Below are 16,520 nucleotides of genomic sequence, written 5' to 3' on the forward strand. Positions count from 1 at the left end.
AGAGGTCATAACCTCTCCTCCTTGAGGCAGATTCCTGGTGATGGGCAAATTTCTTTGTGTCCACCCCTCTGTATAGACATTTGGAAAAGACAGTCACCTTGTTAAAGGAAAGGGCTAAACCCAGCGAGAAGCTGTAAATGCTGTGCTTTTCCGTTTCCGCAAAGGGGAAGGTTTTTTTGTTTTTTTTAAGTCTCTTGACTTTTATGAATTCTCTGCCTCTTTTACTTAAAATAACTAAAAATTAGGCTTAACTAAAAAGAAGAAAATGCTCTTTGGTTAAAAAAAAAAAAATGCCTAATGGAGCTTCAAACCCATTCCGGCTACTAAGTTATCATGCTTTAGAGAACCGGCAAAACCATTCACCTGTTCAAGACATGAAGCAATACAATGATAAATACAAGGTAGTAAGTTTGCTTGGGGCTGAGGGTCCTTACCTGTCAGCGCTGGTACTTCATGCAAATATTATATCCGCCGTAGTTCCAACACACCCATTCCCTACATCCCCAAGCGCCACACTGCCTTATCTCCCTCACCACAGCTCTTGTTGATTTAAAAAAAAAACCAGCGCGAGAGGAAAGGGGGTGGGCGGCTGCGTGGGCTGGCGTTCTGCGGTCGCGGCCCGGAGCGAGGCTGCGCAGCGCCGGAGATGAGCGTGCGGGCGACCAATAGGGAGACTGCGTGCTTGCTCCAGCACGAGGTCTCAGAAGCGCCCACTCCCCCGGCCCTGAGCAGGTGAGAGGTGCCATCGCGGGGGTGGTGGCGTTTGAAAAGGAGCTTGGGAGCAAAGTGAACCTGGCGGAGTTCAAGGGCAAGAGAAGTGTGCTGCATAGAGGCCCCGAAGTCTTTCTCCTCTGCTGGAAGACCCTCCTGCCAGGTTTGTGGAGCAGGGGTTGGGGGGTTCTGAAGGCCGGGGACTCCGAGGGAGGGGGCAGCCTGTCTGTTGTTACAGAGGTCTTTGAGTGAAGAGCAGGGCGAGTCCATGACCTGGAAGGCAAGGGTCAGCTCCAGGCTGATCCCACTGGGACGTTTGGGAAGGAGACCAATTTGTTACTAGATGATTCATTCGTTGGTGTCCCTCTTTGGGAATGGACGGGGCTGACGGTGCTGCGTGGTGATAGAGGGTGGCATAGAACAGTCCCTGAATGTGGAGCCAGGAGGCACAGGCCTCGCTGGCAGCCCGACTCCCAGCAGCATCTGGCAGCTCGGAGGCCTCAGGCCCTGACTTAGTTCTTCCCTGTTAATCTGCCCTGGGCAGAGGGCCCCAACCCAACCTCAGCTGGGGCACCCAATTAGAACCTTGGCTAAGTTACTACAATAAGCACTTCTGGTTTAAAAAAAAAAAACGTGGAAGCAATTTTTTTGGCTGTCATTAAAATGGACTCAATGCCCTAAGGATGGATTAGTGGGAAGAAAGGGGGGCAAAGGTTTCCTATGAGTGCAGTACAGTAATTGTGTTAGTCTGAATAGAAACACTTAGACTTCTGGTAAACATATCTGAGCTACCAATCTCTGGCATTTCCATCGCGGGGAGCCACAGTGATGAACAGACAATTGTCACTGAACAGTTGTTGTCAGGAGAGTGTTAGTAGCAGCTGTTGGAATCAGCCAACAAAGTCTGGCTGCTTGAGAAAGGTATTCCAGGTAGAATTAACAAAGTTTGTTAAGTAGAATGGTTCTGAGCTCTGGAGTTGCAACAGAAGGGAATCAGGTTGCACGTGTGGTTGAATGGGGTGATTTCACACCCCAAGGAAGTGGCAGGGAGGACTTCAATTAAACTGTGAAGGAAAGCCACTGAGCTTCAAGAAATTTCTACTGGGAGATCTGTGCAAGGTTTAAAAAAAACAAACAAACTTGGTAATTTGTCTTTACAGACATTTACTTTTCTATGTTGGGTGTTATAAGCAGCTGCTTTTGTCTTACGTGGTATTATAGATAAATACAATGGTGACTGAACTATTTCTAAATAAATACTTCTGAGTTGCTGGATTGTCTTTCCTCCATGTAATCATGATATTGGCCTTTTATAATAGAGTTGGTTGTAAAAGGCACGCACTATTGAATTTGTTAATTTCCTTTGTTATCTGAATCTGAAGCTAGAGGTTATTGTCCCCAAGTATTTGGCGGTATCTTGGTAAAAGTCACATAAGAAACTATAGTTGAGGGAGAAGTCATTTTTCCACGGAGTTATCTTTATTAGAATGGCACCTATGAGACATGGTGACGTGCTCTGCAGGTCCTCCTCCAGGTATGAAGGGCTTGTTCTCTAGGCTGCCAGGAGAGCTGCCCAGTGAGAACTCGTAGCTGTGGGCTCTTGCGAGGACTGCCTCGGCCAAGATCAGCCCCATTTTTGACTAATCAAGGAGCAGGCATGGAGGTTCCTTTAAGAGACCCAGTCTCCTAGTCCCAACTCCAAAGGGCCACCCCTAACTGCAAAGCTCTTGGGAAACCAGTGGAGACCTGTGCTGGAATTGTACCCTCTCTCCAATCCTCCTTTCTTTCCCACCGTTCCTTAGGTATAGATCTCAAGAGTGTCCCTTACTAAGTGCTATACCCTGGCATGGTAATCTGAGCTTCAGTCAGCTTCCCAGGGAACACAGCCTGTGACGCTTTGTGCCAGGCACGATCCATCACAGCGAACAAGAAGGTGAGATTTGGGAGCAGTAGAAAACTCACCTGCCCTGTTTCCTTTACAAAGATCCCAGTCCTAAGATGCCAAAGGTTGAATGACTGAATACATATATTTTGTCCATTTTTATGGTTGTTGGAAGCAGGAAGGGAAGTTTGATATTGGTTATATGATCGTGGCTGAAGCGGAAGTGCGAAGTCTCTTTTCTGTTATAAACAAAGGTAAAATGGTAGACTCAAGTCAGGCATAAAGTGGGTCACTAACATCTACCTGGGGCTAGTATTTCTGATTGAATAATAGAGATCGAGTTCTTAAATAAGACTTCAGAGAAAATGAAATTACTGAGTAAAGCCAACATCATTCTGGATAAAGCCCACACAAGTATTCTTTGCCTGGGTAACTGAGTTATGGGGATCCACAGAACTGATTTCAGTTTTAAAATCTCAGTTGCGGGTCGGGGGGTGCCTGGGTGGCTCAGTCGGGTCCTGGGATCGAGCCCCGCATTGGGCTCCCTCCTCCGAGGGAAGCCTGCTTCTCCCACTCCCCCTGCTTGTGTTCCCTCTCTTGCTGTGTCTCTCTCTGTCAAATAAATAAATAAAATCTTTAAAAAAAATAAAATCTCAGTGGTGACATTTCGGTAGGGACAGGTAACCCTCTGTTGATGACATGTAATTAGAGTGAGATTTTTAGTCCCGCCCTTCTTCCGCAGTGGGCTCTTGTAAAACAACCTCTTGTATTCTGAGTTGTTTTTCTTTATTGACTTCCATACTGGATTTGCTCCATCTGTCCAGTCACTGCGTCTACTATATAAATTACCAAAAGGCACAGATACCCTGTATATGTAGTTAAAGTCCTGTCTTTAAGAGTCATGGTGTAGCTACTCTAACCCTCACCAAAGCTGGGTGCTTATATTCCTGTTCTAATTATTTTCCCCTCTGATCTTTATTTCTTTTTTCTCTGCATCAATATATGCATTTGTAGGACAAGAGGAGAATATTTCTTGTCTCTGAAAATGGGAGATGTCCTGTATCTTCCCCATTGTGGAAGCTACGGTAGTATCTAAAATTATCTTCCAGAAAACCCATACACATTTATGGTGCCCCTGAATAAAAGAAAAAGGAAAAAAACATTTGGTAAATGTGTTCCATATTAAGATAAAGTCTATTGGTTTTTAATGCATTCCTTTAAGAAACTCAAATAGATTGCATAAGGACATATTGACTGAATAATTTTATTTTCCACCTCCAAGTTGTGCAACTGGAGACAATTAAATGTATGGACAAAGTTATAGATGCTGATATGCACTAGTCTGATACTCTCATGGCACCCTACAAAACCATTTTTCCTGGAAATGCCTGTGTGAGGATGTGTCACGTCCTAAGAATGGACTTCCTGAGGTACTAGAACTATATCTCTGACAAGATTTTTAAGCTCCAGGGGCTGTCAGAGGAAAATCTTTTGGGTTCTTAGGTGTTCATATTCTGACAGTAAAAAGTGTTCTCTTGAGACTCAGGGACTCAGTGTGAGCCTGACATCACAGGACTGGATTTCTCCCTTAACAGACCCTGTCTGTCCTCTATGAGAAGTCAATTCTTAAGACATGGGAGAGGAGCATGAAGAATTGTGATTACATATACCACTGTTTTTCCCCCACAGTAAGAGGACTCCTTCTGTTTAAATTTCTTTTGGCACTTTTAGAATTTTATAAATGATCACATAACTGTAGTTTTATGATGCAGATTTAGAAGAGTGTTGTGATTTCTAATTTATCCCTTATGTAAGAGTGTTGTTTTAGTGTTTTTATTTAATTTTAATCCACTTACATAAATTTGGGATGCCATATGAGTTTAAAATGAGGAAATGCCACCAACGTAATTCTGGCTGATCCATAGCAGTGTTATAAAATATGCTGTACGCCTTACCTGGCTCCTCCCCACCCCTAGCTTTAAGTGAAATATACTTTGCACATCTGAAAAGAAAGTTTGTGTTTTGACAGAGTTCAGGGAGAAGGGTCATCTTGCCTTGGCATTTCATGGTGAACTGACTGCTCTTGAGACAGGGAGAAGCAAATGTTAGGAGGCCAGCCAACAAGGTCTAGGCCCTTGTAGAAAGAGGGAGAGGCAGGAATTCTAGGTTCATAGGAATGCAATAATGACTTTCTGGGGAAAGGGAATTAGTACCAGAAGGACCAAACTGCTTTCTACAATTCTCAGGATGGGTGACCTGGGCAGCTGAACAGAATTGCACCTACAGAAAAGCATCCTGCCCAGCTCATGGTGTGTGACTGTGTGTGTGTGTGTGTGTGTGCGCGCGTGCGTGCGAGTGTGGTTGAAGGAGGTCTAGTCCCTGCTCTGCTCATGAAGCTGTAGATCCAGTTTGGGGCTGTCTCCATCTGAAGGGTTGCATGACTTCAAATTCATACCGAGGAACCACATGTAAAGGCAGAGGCCTGCCCTGTCCTCTCCTCCTTCCCCTTCCCCTCTCCTTTCCTTCTTGTCCTTCTGCCTTTCCTGTCTCCCTTATTCTTTCCCCCTGCCTGTCCCCTTTCTCAATCCTGTTTCCTTCCCTATCCTCCCTTCAAAGGCTAAAAGGAACATGACCTGGATATGCCAAGAAGTTGAATTTGACTTTATTAATGAATCAAAGAAAAAGAATAATAAAAAAAAAAATGAGGCTTCTGGGGGTACCTGAGTGGCTCAGTTGGTTAAGCATCTGCCTTTGCTTCAGGTCATGATCCCAGGGTCCTGGGATAAAGCCCTGCTTCTCTCTCCTCTGCTCCCTTCTCCCCACCCCCACGCTTTTGCTTGTGTGCTCTCTTTCTCTCTCAGATAAATAAAATCTTAAAAAAAAAATGAGGCTTCTGGGGGAGGGAGGAAGAGATAGGGTGTATTAAAATCCAGATCTGGGGATTTGGAATGGGTTGGAGTATTCCGAGTAGACTGACGCCATGATGAAAACAATATTGGAGCGATATTTTTCTGGCAAAGCTATACAGAGTGACTGAGACCAAGAAGAGACTAGAGAAACTCTTTTCAGTTTCCCATGAACGAGTGAATTACGAGAAAATATTTGTAAGGGTGGAAAGAACAGTTGGACTGCACTAGACCAGACAGAACTGGTCAAGACTACACTCAGGAAAATCAAATGAGGGTCAATGGGACATGGTTATAACAAAAATCTAATAAGTGAATTCCATAACAGAACATGTTTTGTTGTACACTGTTATTAGACTTTATTTAATTTAGAACAACTCCCCACATGAGCACATTAAACAGGTATGAAACATACAAAAACAGAATATTGCAGAATACTGGATATATGTACTTCTAATGTGGAGGAATAGAAAGTTTCTACTGAGTGTAATATTTGTGTGAATTAGGTATATTAAGTCCTTCCTAATTACAAGAACGCCGAACTGACAGGTTAACAGTAAAGGAGTTAAGCAAGTAACTCAATAGAACCAGCTCCCTTCTTTCAATTATAATTTCTTCCTACAAAAATTCGAATGGCAAAAGTAAAGTGAAAATTTTAGGTCTTGTAAGGAGAGGTCTATCCTCATATGATTTGAAAGTTAGAATTCCAAGACTCCATTTTGGCAATCTATTTCCAGCATTTTATACATGTTCTTTAATTTTATTCTTTTTCCTTATAATTGAGCACACAATTAACTTAGTACTCAACTGGAGCTAAAAATTTGCCATTTTGTAATACCCAGTTCTTGGTCTCAGTTTTATGAAGCTTAGGAGACCTCAGCTCATCACGTCTTCTATTTATCACTTCATTCTTTTGGTAAATGAATAAGGCTGAATGCAATAAATTAGTCAAATAATGAAGAAACACTACCGTGAAAATTGGCAACACTGACAAAAGAGAACTGTTAGCTTTCAGGCAGTGCCAATGGAATTCAAATTCTTGTTTTTGACATAACGCATAGGGTCAAAATTCAGAGCGCTGCTGGAAGTGGTTTATGGGTACCAGTGCATAATGATGGGAAATAAGGTACAAGTTTTTGAAAAATGTACATACAGAATCGGAGACCCATCCATGGTTTTTAAAACCATCCTTCCAATGAAGCATAAAACTGTCTCCACAGAGGTGATGGAGTCAGCCTACAGAAGAACCCAGAACATAAAGAGACTAGAAATACACTCTTCTAAACATAGAAATTATGGTTATTTTAATTTGCCAATGCTATATACATATCCTGGGTCATACACACACACACACACACATATGGGTCATACATATATATACATACACGTATGTATATATGTATGTATGCATTCATATATATATATGTAGTCTCTGAGAAATAACAGCAGTGATAGGAAAGATGCTCATCTGGAGCTACTCTTAACCATGAACAAGAACTTGTTCATAATGTAAAAGTAATAGGATCTTTTGGAACAGTGACTATCATTCTGGAGAGTCTTAAAGGAAATGCGAGGCATACAGAGAATTATCAGATATGTGTGCAGAGTTCCATGGTTCAGTGAAAAATGTCTGGGGTATACTTCTTAGCCCTCTCACAGTCTTTCTGTTCCCTCTTCTACAACAAAATAGTTCTGTTTTAAATCTTCAATTACCAGGCTTAAACTCAAGAGTCCTTAATATATGACCAGCGACAACCACAAACACTCATCTGAGATTCAGTCTCCCATCTTCACCTGCTTTCTGAGTAGTTTAATGTATTGAACAAGTGCATGGATATTGGGATTTGGAATAACAAGATTCAAATCCCAGTTCTGCTCTTCAATATGTTGACTGTGCAACTCTGGGCTAGTGAGTTAATTTCTTTCTAAATCTCAGTTTCTTTATCTCGATGTTGGACAATACACATACATTAAAACTTTTATATGAAGATTAGTGAAATCTAGGATAGTACCTAGCACATGGTATTCATTCAATCATTCATTCAGTATGAATCTATTGCTTACTACATACCAAATACCCTACAGGCAAGAGTGATACAAAGGTAGCAGGATAGGCACGGTCCTGCCTTAAAGGGCTTAAAGACTTAGAAGTGAGACAGTCAGGAAAGAAGAAAATCACTGTAGTGTATTAATGTGATGGGAGGCTTATGGGATGATGGGGACACATAAAAGGGTACAGACTCTTAAGAGCCTTAACAGGGCTCCCAAAGGCAATGAAGTCTGCACTAAGACTAAACTGGGAATGAGCCTAATGAAGAAGGGAAGACAGAACAGAGGAGACAACATGTGTGAAGGCAAAAGAGCTACATTCCATGCCTAAAGAATCTCAGAAGTTTAATTCTAAAATACTGAGCGCCAGGTACAGAGAGGCAAGAGTTGAGGCTGCAGCAGGACGAAAGATCCATGTCATGCAGGATTTATGAAGGAATTTCTACTTCATCCTGAACTAATGAAAAGCCAGTAACATATTTTGGCAAAGGTGACATAATTATATTTTTAAAAAAAATCAATACCAATGGAGTGGGCTCAAGGTGAGAACTAGTGGAAGTAGGGAAACCAGCTGAGGTTATGTTTGGCCTCATTCACTGGGTAGCCCTTCGCTGATAAATACAGTGACAGTTTGGTTCCCACCGACAAGTCTACCCACCCATAGTGTTTGGTTGTCTGCTTGAGTTCTCTAAAGGTTTTCTGCACCAATTGAAAAAGAATCACTTTCAAATCATGAGTTCTGCCAAGTTGGTCTAGACTTCACCAGACATTTTTGTATGGCATAGCTAGACGAATTAAATTTATTGCCCTTTCTGGTTCCTAAACTGTGTGTTATCTAATCACTGGTAGAACCACGTTGTCAGTTGTGGGTAGATCCTTCAGGTACAGGGATGCTATAGTAAAAATGCCTGATTCTATTCTTTTAACATCCTGCTGTTTCCCCTAAATTGTTTAAGACTATCAAATTGCTTGAAATATTATGAAAACTACTTGACTTAAACTAGCTTAATTTTCTTCGATTGCTGCTGTAACCCTTCATACAGCTAGTTTCCTTGCCATTTTATCTCAAAGTCTGCAGCAGTAATCCAGGTAGCTAGAGGCAAAGTAGAGTGGAGAAAATGGATGAGTACAAATATTAGGGGATAGAAAACAGGATTAGGTAATAGACTGGATATTGGGAGAGGGAAAGTTGAGTGGATAGAAAAGAAAATAACCTAAATACCACTGTTTAAGGGCTTAATAAATACCATTTGCTCATCCACGTTATGTCATATTGAATTGGATGTCCAACCATCACATCACAGTCAACGTTTACATTAGAGATTGCTCCTCTAATCATTTCACACCATACCCCTCTAACTGACTTTTTTTAAATCTTTTTTTAAGATGTATTTATTTATTTGAGAGAAAGAGAGAATGGGGAGGGGCGGAGGGAGAGAGAGTCTTAAGCAGACTTCCCCCTGAACGCAAAGCCCGACTCAGGACTCGATCTCACAACCCTGAGATCAGGACCTGAGCCGAAACCAAGAGTTGGATGCTTAAGGGACTGCACCACCCAGGTGCCCCTAACTAACATGGTTCTTAAGAATCAACCAGTTTAGAAACAAGACTTTCTTGGACCCTTGCATCTTCTTTTTTCCTTTATATTTATCTCCCCAGCACATTATTAACTCATGCTTGAATAAATAGTGTACTTTTACATTTGGCCTTCCTGGTTCAGCTAAGCTGGAAGCAAACCTGAAAAAAAAAAATTATCTAGTAAAGACCCTACCACCCACTTTAATACAAGTCTTCCAGATAATTCTGCTGAGACCCACACAAATTAAGTGAACTATCTAAAATTATATAACTAGTAAGTTCCAAAATGAAAATTATAACCAAGGAAATCTCTCTGACAATGCAATACCTTTTCTATCACAACCCACCTATATATTATTCTGCTTTCAGATTTATCTTCTTCAGACGCTAATTTCAACACCTCAGAAGCTGCTAGTCGTTCTCCTTTCTCTGAAAACACAATCCAAATTCCGTCATCAAAGTCTCTTAATTATCTGGCCTTACCTAACCGGCCATTATTCCCCTGTACACCTCAGCACAGACCTCCACATCTCTCATTCCAGAATCATTCTCTCCTACACACACCACACTTGTTAGAGGTTGTAACATTTGCTGATCATGCTTACGACTCTAAAATTGCCATTTTTTTTTCTTAGCCCCAATCTCTCCTTTTCTTTCAAGTCTCTTGAAGCGCTCTTTCATTTTCTCCAAAACAACATTCTTTTGCTTTCCCAACAATAACTGATCTCTAGTTGAATTACTGCTTATATCATACTTTTGGATGAAATAATATTATTTTTTTTTATTTTTTTAAAGATTTTATTTATTTATTCATGAGAGAGAGAGAGAGGCAGAGGGAGAAGCAGGCTCCCAAGGAGCAGGGAGCCCAATGTGGGACTCGATCCCAGGACCCTGAGATCATGACCTGAGCCGAAGGCAGACGCTTAACCATCTGAGCCACCCAGGTGCCCTTGGATGAAATAGTATTGTACCATGCTAAATACTTAATTGGAATAAATAAGTTGTCACTTTCAAATTATTTTCAAAATGCCTGAGGAGGGCAGTAATCACACCTGGTATTTCTTTAGTGTTCCCTTTAGCAAATACAGTGCTCATCATTATACTACTCACCCAGCGAATACTTGTTAAATGAACACAGTGAATTTTCACTGATATTGTTAAAGAGAAATATTTTCATAGAAACCCTCAATTTCTTGGCTTTTACTTGGGATATCAGCTCTCTGTCTACCACCATCTACTGGCAGGAAATTTGCATTCCTGGGAGAGGGAAGTAATTTTCTTTTTTCTCAAAGCAAATCCCTGTGTCAACTAATACCATGTTTCTTACTATTCAAATTAAACTAGCATCTCAAACAACCTTATATATTCAAGAATGTCTGGATCCTAGAATTCATATTTGGCCCTCTCAAGAAGTTGATCTCTAACACAGAGAAAGCATTTACATAATTTAAATTAAATTTGGGAAATTGGCTACTACTTTGCCTTGTTTGACTTAATTTTAGAATTTATAGACATTTATAAATACAAGTTCATCACTTGAGTTTGACTAAAGTACCTGTAGTTACTTCTGTTAAAAATTGAGTATCGAGAGCTTATTTCACACTGTAACCGAATGCTGTTGCAATTTTAAAAGGATATTCAAATTACACAGTTCCACTTTGCTTGCTTTTTCTACAAATATAATCCTCCACAATTCTGAGAACAATTTTAGAGTACTGTAGACCATTAGGCCTAGAAAACAATGTTAGTGATCATATAGTCCCACACATAATTTTACACACAAGGTAATTCCATATGAATCAATTGCTCCCCCCCAGAATTCGTGGTTAGAGATGAACAATACAGGGCAACATAAGTATATTGTCTTATTATGAATTCGTGGTTAGAGATGAACAATACAGGGCAACATAAGTATATTGTCTTATTATGATTTTTCTTATTACTCTCTGGTTGACGAAATGAGACTAAAGTTTTTCATTTGTGTGAGACACCTTCTTCCTTTTTAACCACCTTAGAACCCTGCCTCCAGGCATCTCAAAAGCCAAGAGTGCCATCAGGAATCTTAACAGTATTGTTTGAGAATATAAGATCAAAAATAGCCAGAAAATACATAAAAGAACATTGCTGAAAGGCACAGAGATTCAGTAAGTAGAAATTCCCCAGAAATTGAAAGCCCCACCCATATGCCAAAGAAACTTACATGAAAACATTCCTTTTCTGTATTTATTTTTCATTTTTTTCCATACACATCTAATATCCTTGTCTTATCAAGTAGCTAAAATTATTTGCTATCAGCCGCATTTTCACCAATCTCTTCTCCACTTCTGTAGTTTTCAACTGTTTTGTTTTCTTATTTATCTAATAGAAGTCCTAATAACTGTCCACATAGCCCCTGGGTGGTTATGAGATTTCAGTGGACTAATAACTAATCAATATGAACTGTTTGAAAAAGTTAAAAGCCCATTAGAGCTGTAAGATATTATTATCATTCCTCTCTTAAACACTAGTCACCTTGTGGTAACCTAGAAAAAAAATTGTTGTATGTTACAAGATTATAGGAATACAGGGAGTTATGGAAGAAAGAGCAATATTAGATGTATCTGCTCGACTGAAGCCAAAGGAACAGAGAGATGAATTGGAGGAAATAAGAAAAACATTAGTATTCAAGTCAGGGAGTTGAGGTGGCCTAGCAGCCTGCCTGGCTTGGCTGTTACCAACCACGCCCCCCCAACCTTGTTCTGGTTTGCTCTTTTTCTCAGTCCCATCTGAACTGACCCACCTCCCTGACTACCCCAGATGCTTTCTCTTTTGGTCTCCAGTGTTTTCAGAACTGAAAACTTTTTCTCTTCTCCAAGTGACCTCCTTCCTTCAAGCTATGTTTCTGGGTTTATCTTGGATAAGTAGGTTTCTCCAACCAGAGCCATTTGCTTTCCCCTGGGGAAGACAACTCTTGTTTACCTGCTGCAATGAGCCAACTTTATATATATACACGTATGCCTCAGTGTGGTTATATGAAGGAGAGTGCTCACTGACGAAGCAAGGGCAATCCTCTCTAAGTGCAGGTGTGGTTATATGAAGGAGGGTGCTCACTGACAGCAAGGGCAATCCTCTCTAAGTGCAGGTGTGGTTATTGAAGGAGGGTGCTCACTGACAGCAAGGGCTATCCTCTCTAAGTGCAGGTGTGGTTATATGCAGGAGGGTGCTCACTGACAGCAAGGGCAGTCCTCTCTAAGTGCAGGTGTGGTTATATGAAGGAGGGTGCTCACTGACAGCAAGGGCAGTCCTCTCTAAGTGCAGGTGTGGTTATATGAAGGAGGGTGCTCACTGATGGAGCAAGGGCTATCCTCTCTAAGTGCAGGTGTAGTTATATGAAGGAGGGTGCTCACTGACAGCAAGGGCAGTCCTCTCTAAGTGCAGGTGCGGTTATATGAAGGAGGGTGCTCACTGACGGAGCAAGGGCAATCCTCTCTAAGTGCAGGTGTGGTTATTGAAGGAGGGTGCTCACTGACAGCAAGGGCTATCCTCTCTAAGTGCAGGTGTGGTTATATGCAGGAGGGTGCTCACTGACGGAGCAAGGGCAATCCTCTCTAAGTGCAGGTGTGGTTATATGCAGGAGGGTGCTCACTGACAGCAAGGGCAGTCCTCTCTAAGTGCAGATGTAGGTCTGTTGGTGCGGTGTAGTACACAGATTACAAGGTACACAAATGAACTACAGCCAGTCATCATCTGTTCTAAAACACTAGCCAGACTAAGTCGTGGATTAACGCTTACAGACGGAAAGTAACCTGCTTAATGCCCCCCAGTGTCTGAAGCCATCTCTTCAGTGTTTTGCCCTGCAGTAGCATTCTTTACAGAAGACCTTTATTTGTCCTATAAGAATCTGTTCCACAGCTAGTCCTCGATGATTTTCTGCAGTTATTCTATTCTACTCCTTTCTAAGAAATAAGATAATGAAATGAGCACTGTGATGTGCAGATGTGATGTGTAAATGAATAGGCTTTAAAGGTTTGAATTGACAAAACTGAAGAGCAGTAGTGAATGTCACAGAGCTGAAGAAATACTCAGTTCTGTGCTTCGGTAGAATCACTAGGTGCAAAGCAAAGAAGACAAAATGAGTATTAGATTTAGACTTTTTTTTAAGGCAAACATAGCCAGGCATTCCCAAATCCCTATAACCTAAGAATTGAGCTTAGTTTGGATGCAAAAATAAAAATTGAATATTAGAATCAAGTATTTGTAATGTCTCATTTCTTTCATAGTTTTAATAATGGAACACTGAGGTCCTGGGGAATTTCTCCAAATGTGAATAACTTAAGTATCATTGACCTATTTTGCAAAAGAAAAAGAAAAAAACCACTGAAACTCAATGTTTTCTCTGTATTGCACATAGAATTACTGTATTTATGGGCATCTTAATTTGGAGCTCTACATCATTCACTGTGACTTTATAAATTTGTTTCCTAGATCAAGCCTGGAAGTGCTGATTACTTCTTGCTAGCCCTCTCATGCAAGGTCAACTATAAAGAGGTAGTAATGACTGCTAAGAGGCTATTAGGCAAGTCAGATCAAGAGGAAATATCTCTACATACAGGGAACCAAGATCCCAAATATAATATAAGATCCAGAAATATAAATCTTTTAAAAAAGAAAAACCATTAAAATAATGGCAACAAATTTTCCAATTCACTATACTTGCCAAGTATAAATAGAAATTATATGAAATAAGATAGAAGGTATATATTGTCTGTCTTCTTCCTCTAAACTCAATTATTGTCTTTGAACTGCCAAAGTTAAATTTGGTTTCTTCCCTTTTTATCTTAAGGATACATACTTTGTCCCACTTATGCTCTGAGCATCAAAAACGGCTTTTATTCTGCAGCTGAAATGTCATATTTCAACTCTAATCTAATTAGAAGAGTCCTCTTCTCCGCAAAATCTGAATTCTCAGTATATTTTTCTGGTTTCTTCCTGAACTTTTCCATTCCAGTTGTGAAACTGGAAATTGTTGCTTCCCTGAACATTTTCAAGAAGACTAACAATATGCTGTTAACATCACTAACATAATAAAATGTATTATCTTTTAAAATGTTAAATTCCTGGCACATAAGGGGTATTTTTCCCCATCATTTATACATTCGCTCATTCCACAAAGACAGATGCTCAACAGTACATTCTAGATCCATAATTTAGAACCAGAGAACTTGAAGATACCCAACATGCATCTGAAGGCACACATGGGTATCCAGACCCCAGTTAAGAGATGCTGCATTGTGTTAAAGCTATTGCTTAAGGGGCTTACTTGAGAATGGAGTCACAGACACAAATGTACCAATGATACCAAAGAGGTACGGCACTACCTGGTTATATCTTGGTCGTTGAGATGATTAGAAGCATGCCTTAGGCTTTATTTCTTCTAAATAAAAATCACATGAGTATGTAAGAAGACATACATGTGAAGAAATAGAGTAGAGAACTTGAAGGTGGGAGAATATGTGAACAGTCTGTTAGGAGTCTCATGACCTCCAGTTGAGAATCGCTGTTCCAGTTTAAGATCTTGATTTCCCCTCCATTAAAATTCTAGTTTTTACCTCACACAATCTGCCTCTGGTTGCCCTGGATGAATATCCCACCTGGTTTATTCCTCCCATTGCTAGCTTTCTCTCCAGTCTAAGTATTAATTAATATGTTCAGTAACTGACTAAATATGGGGTTTTTTCTATATCCTTTATGTCTCTGCTTAAATTTGTCAACATATGGAACACATTTATAACCACTGTTTCAATGCCGTTCTCTGCTGACTCTGACATTTGGATCAGGTTCAATAGATCCTTCTCCTTATTCATATTTCCCTAACTGCCCAGCTAAGATGATTGGATACAGAAAGAATTTTCTCTTGTTGGGTGCTGAATATTATCTTATTCCTGTAAGTATTCTTGAACTGTGTTCTGGGCCAATTATATTAGTTGGAAACAATTTGATCCTTTCAGGTATTGTTTTTAGGATTTGTTAAGTGGCATAAGAGCAGTGTTGCTAGTCAAGAGTCAGATACCCTATTACAGAGGAAGACACTTCTGCGTACTCTCTCCAGTACCTTGTGACTCATAAGGTTTCCTATTTTGGCTGGTGGCAATGGGTACTATTCTTGGCTCTGAGTGCAAGGCACTCCCTCTAATTCTTTTAGGGCCTTCTTTCTCTGGCCCTGGGTACTTTCCCTGTATGAGTATGCTGATATACTCATCTGGAACACACAAGGGGGGCCCTCTACAAATTGGAGGGTCCCTTTCTCTGTCTCCTTTTTGACACTCTATCCTGCAAACTCTAGCCACCTTGATCTCCCTGGGCTCTTAGATAGGTCCCCACAAGTCAGGGACCCTGTCTTCCTAGCACTGGGACACGGACATTCCCTCCAGTAGCAAGCTGGGGGGAATGGGAGGTTCACAAGTCTTACCTGATTTGTTTCCCATCTCTCAATGATTGCTGTTCTTTGTTGCCTGATGTCCATTGTCTCAAAAACTATTGTTTTACATATGGTTTGGTTTTCTTGGTTTTTTAGGAGGGAAGATAAATCTAGTCTTTATTATTCCATCTTAACTGGAAGTGGAAGTCTATTATCTTTTCATTAAAAATTGAATTGGGGTGCCTGGGTGGCTCAGTTGGGTAAGTGTCTGCCTTTGGCTCAGGTCATGATCCCAGGACCCAGCACCGGGTGGGGCTCCCTGCTCAGTGTGGAGTCTACTTCTCCCCTACCTCTTGCCCCTCCCCCCATTCATGCTTGCTAGCTCTCTGTCTCTCTCCAATAAAGGAATAAAATCTTTTTAAAAAGATAAAAATAAAAATTGAATTGAGGATTTTGGAATCCATATTCATCAGGGATATCGGTCTGAAATTCTCCTTTTTGATGGGGTCTTTGCCTGGTTTGGGGATTAAGGTAATGCGACCCCTGGTTTGGGGATTAAGGTAATGCTGGCCTCATAGAATGAGTCTGGAAGCTTTCCTTCTGTTTCTGTTTTTTGAAACAGGTTCAGGAGAATAGGTATTATTTCTTCTTTGAATGTTTGGTAGAATTCCCCAGGGAATCCATCAGGCCCTGGCTCTTGGTTTTTGGGAAGTTTTTGATCACTGCTTCAATCTCGTTACTGGTTATTGGCCTATTCAGGTTGTCAATTTCTTCCTGTTTCAGCTTGGGAGTTTATAGTTTCCAGGAAGGCATCCATTTCATCCAGGTTGCTCAATTTATTGGCATATAGTTTTTGATAATAATTTCTAATAATTGTTTCTATTTCCTTGGCGTTAGTCATGATCTCTCCCCTTTCATTCATAATTTTATTAATTTGGGTCCTTTCTCTTTTCTTTTGCATAAGTCTGGCCAGTGGCTTATCAATCTTATTCTTTCA

General features: G+C 40.7%; 1 long non-coding RNA gene across 2 annotated transcripts in view; it reads left to right on the plus strand.

Moving 5' to 3' along the window:
• Positions 1-648: 648 nt before the first annotated feature.
• LOC145716450 (uncharacterized) overlaps positions 649-16,520 on the plus strand; it is a 182,647-nt gene continuing 166,775 nt past the window's right edge. Inside the window, exon 1 of one of the 2 annotated variants that reach the window (XR_014139088.1) lies at positions 649-874. This is a non-coding gene — a long non-coding RNA (uncharacterized LOC145716450). The remainder of the gene's footprint in view (positions 875-16,520) is intronic. The other variant, XR_014139089.1, reaches the window with a different exon arrangement.

The sequence above is a fragment of the Leptonychotes weddellii genome, chromosome 12 (genome assembly GCF_054177405.1).
Source record: "Leptonychotes weddellii isolate Sample4059 chromosome 12, ASM5417740v2, whole genome shotgun sequence".
In the NCBI taxonomy this organism is placed as follows: Eukaryota; Metazoa; Chordata; class Mammalia; order Carnivora; family Phocidae; genus Leptonychotes; species Leptonychotes weddellii.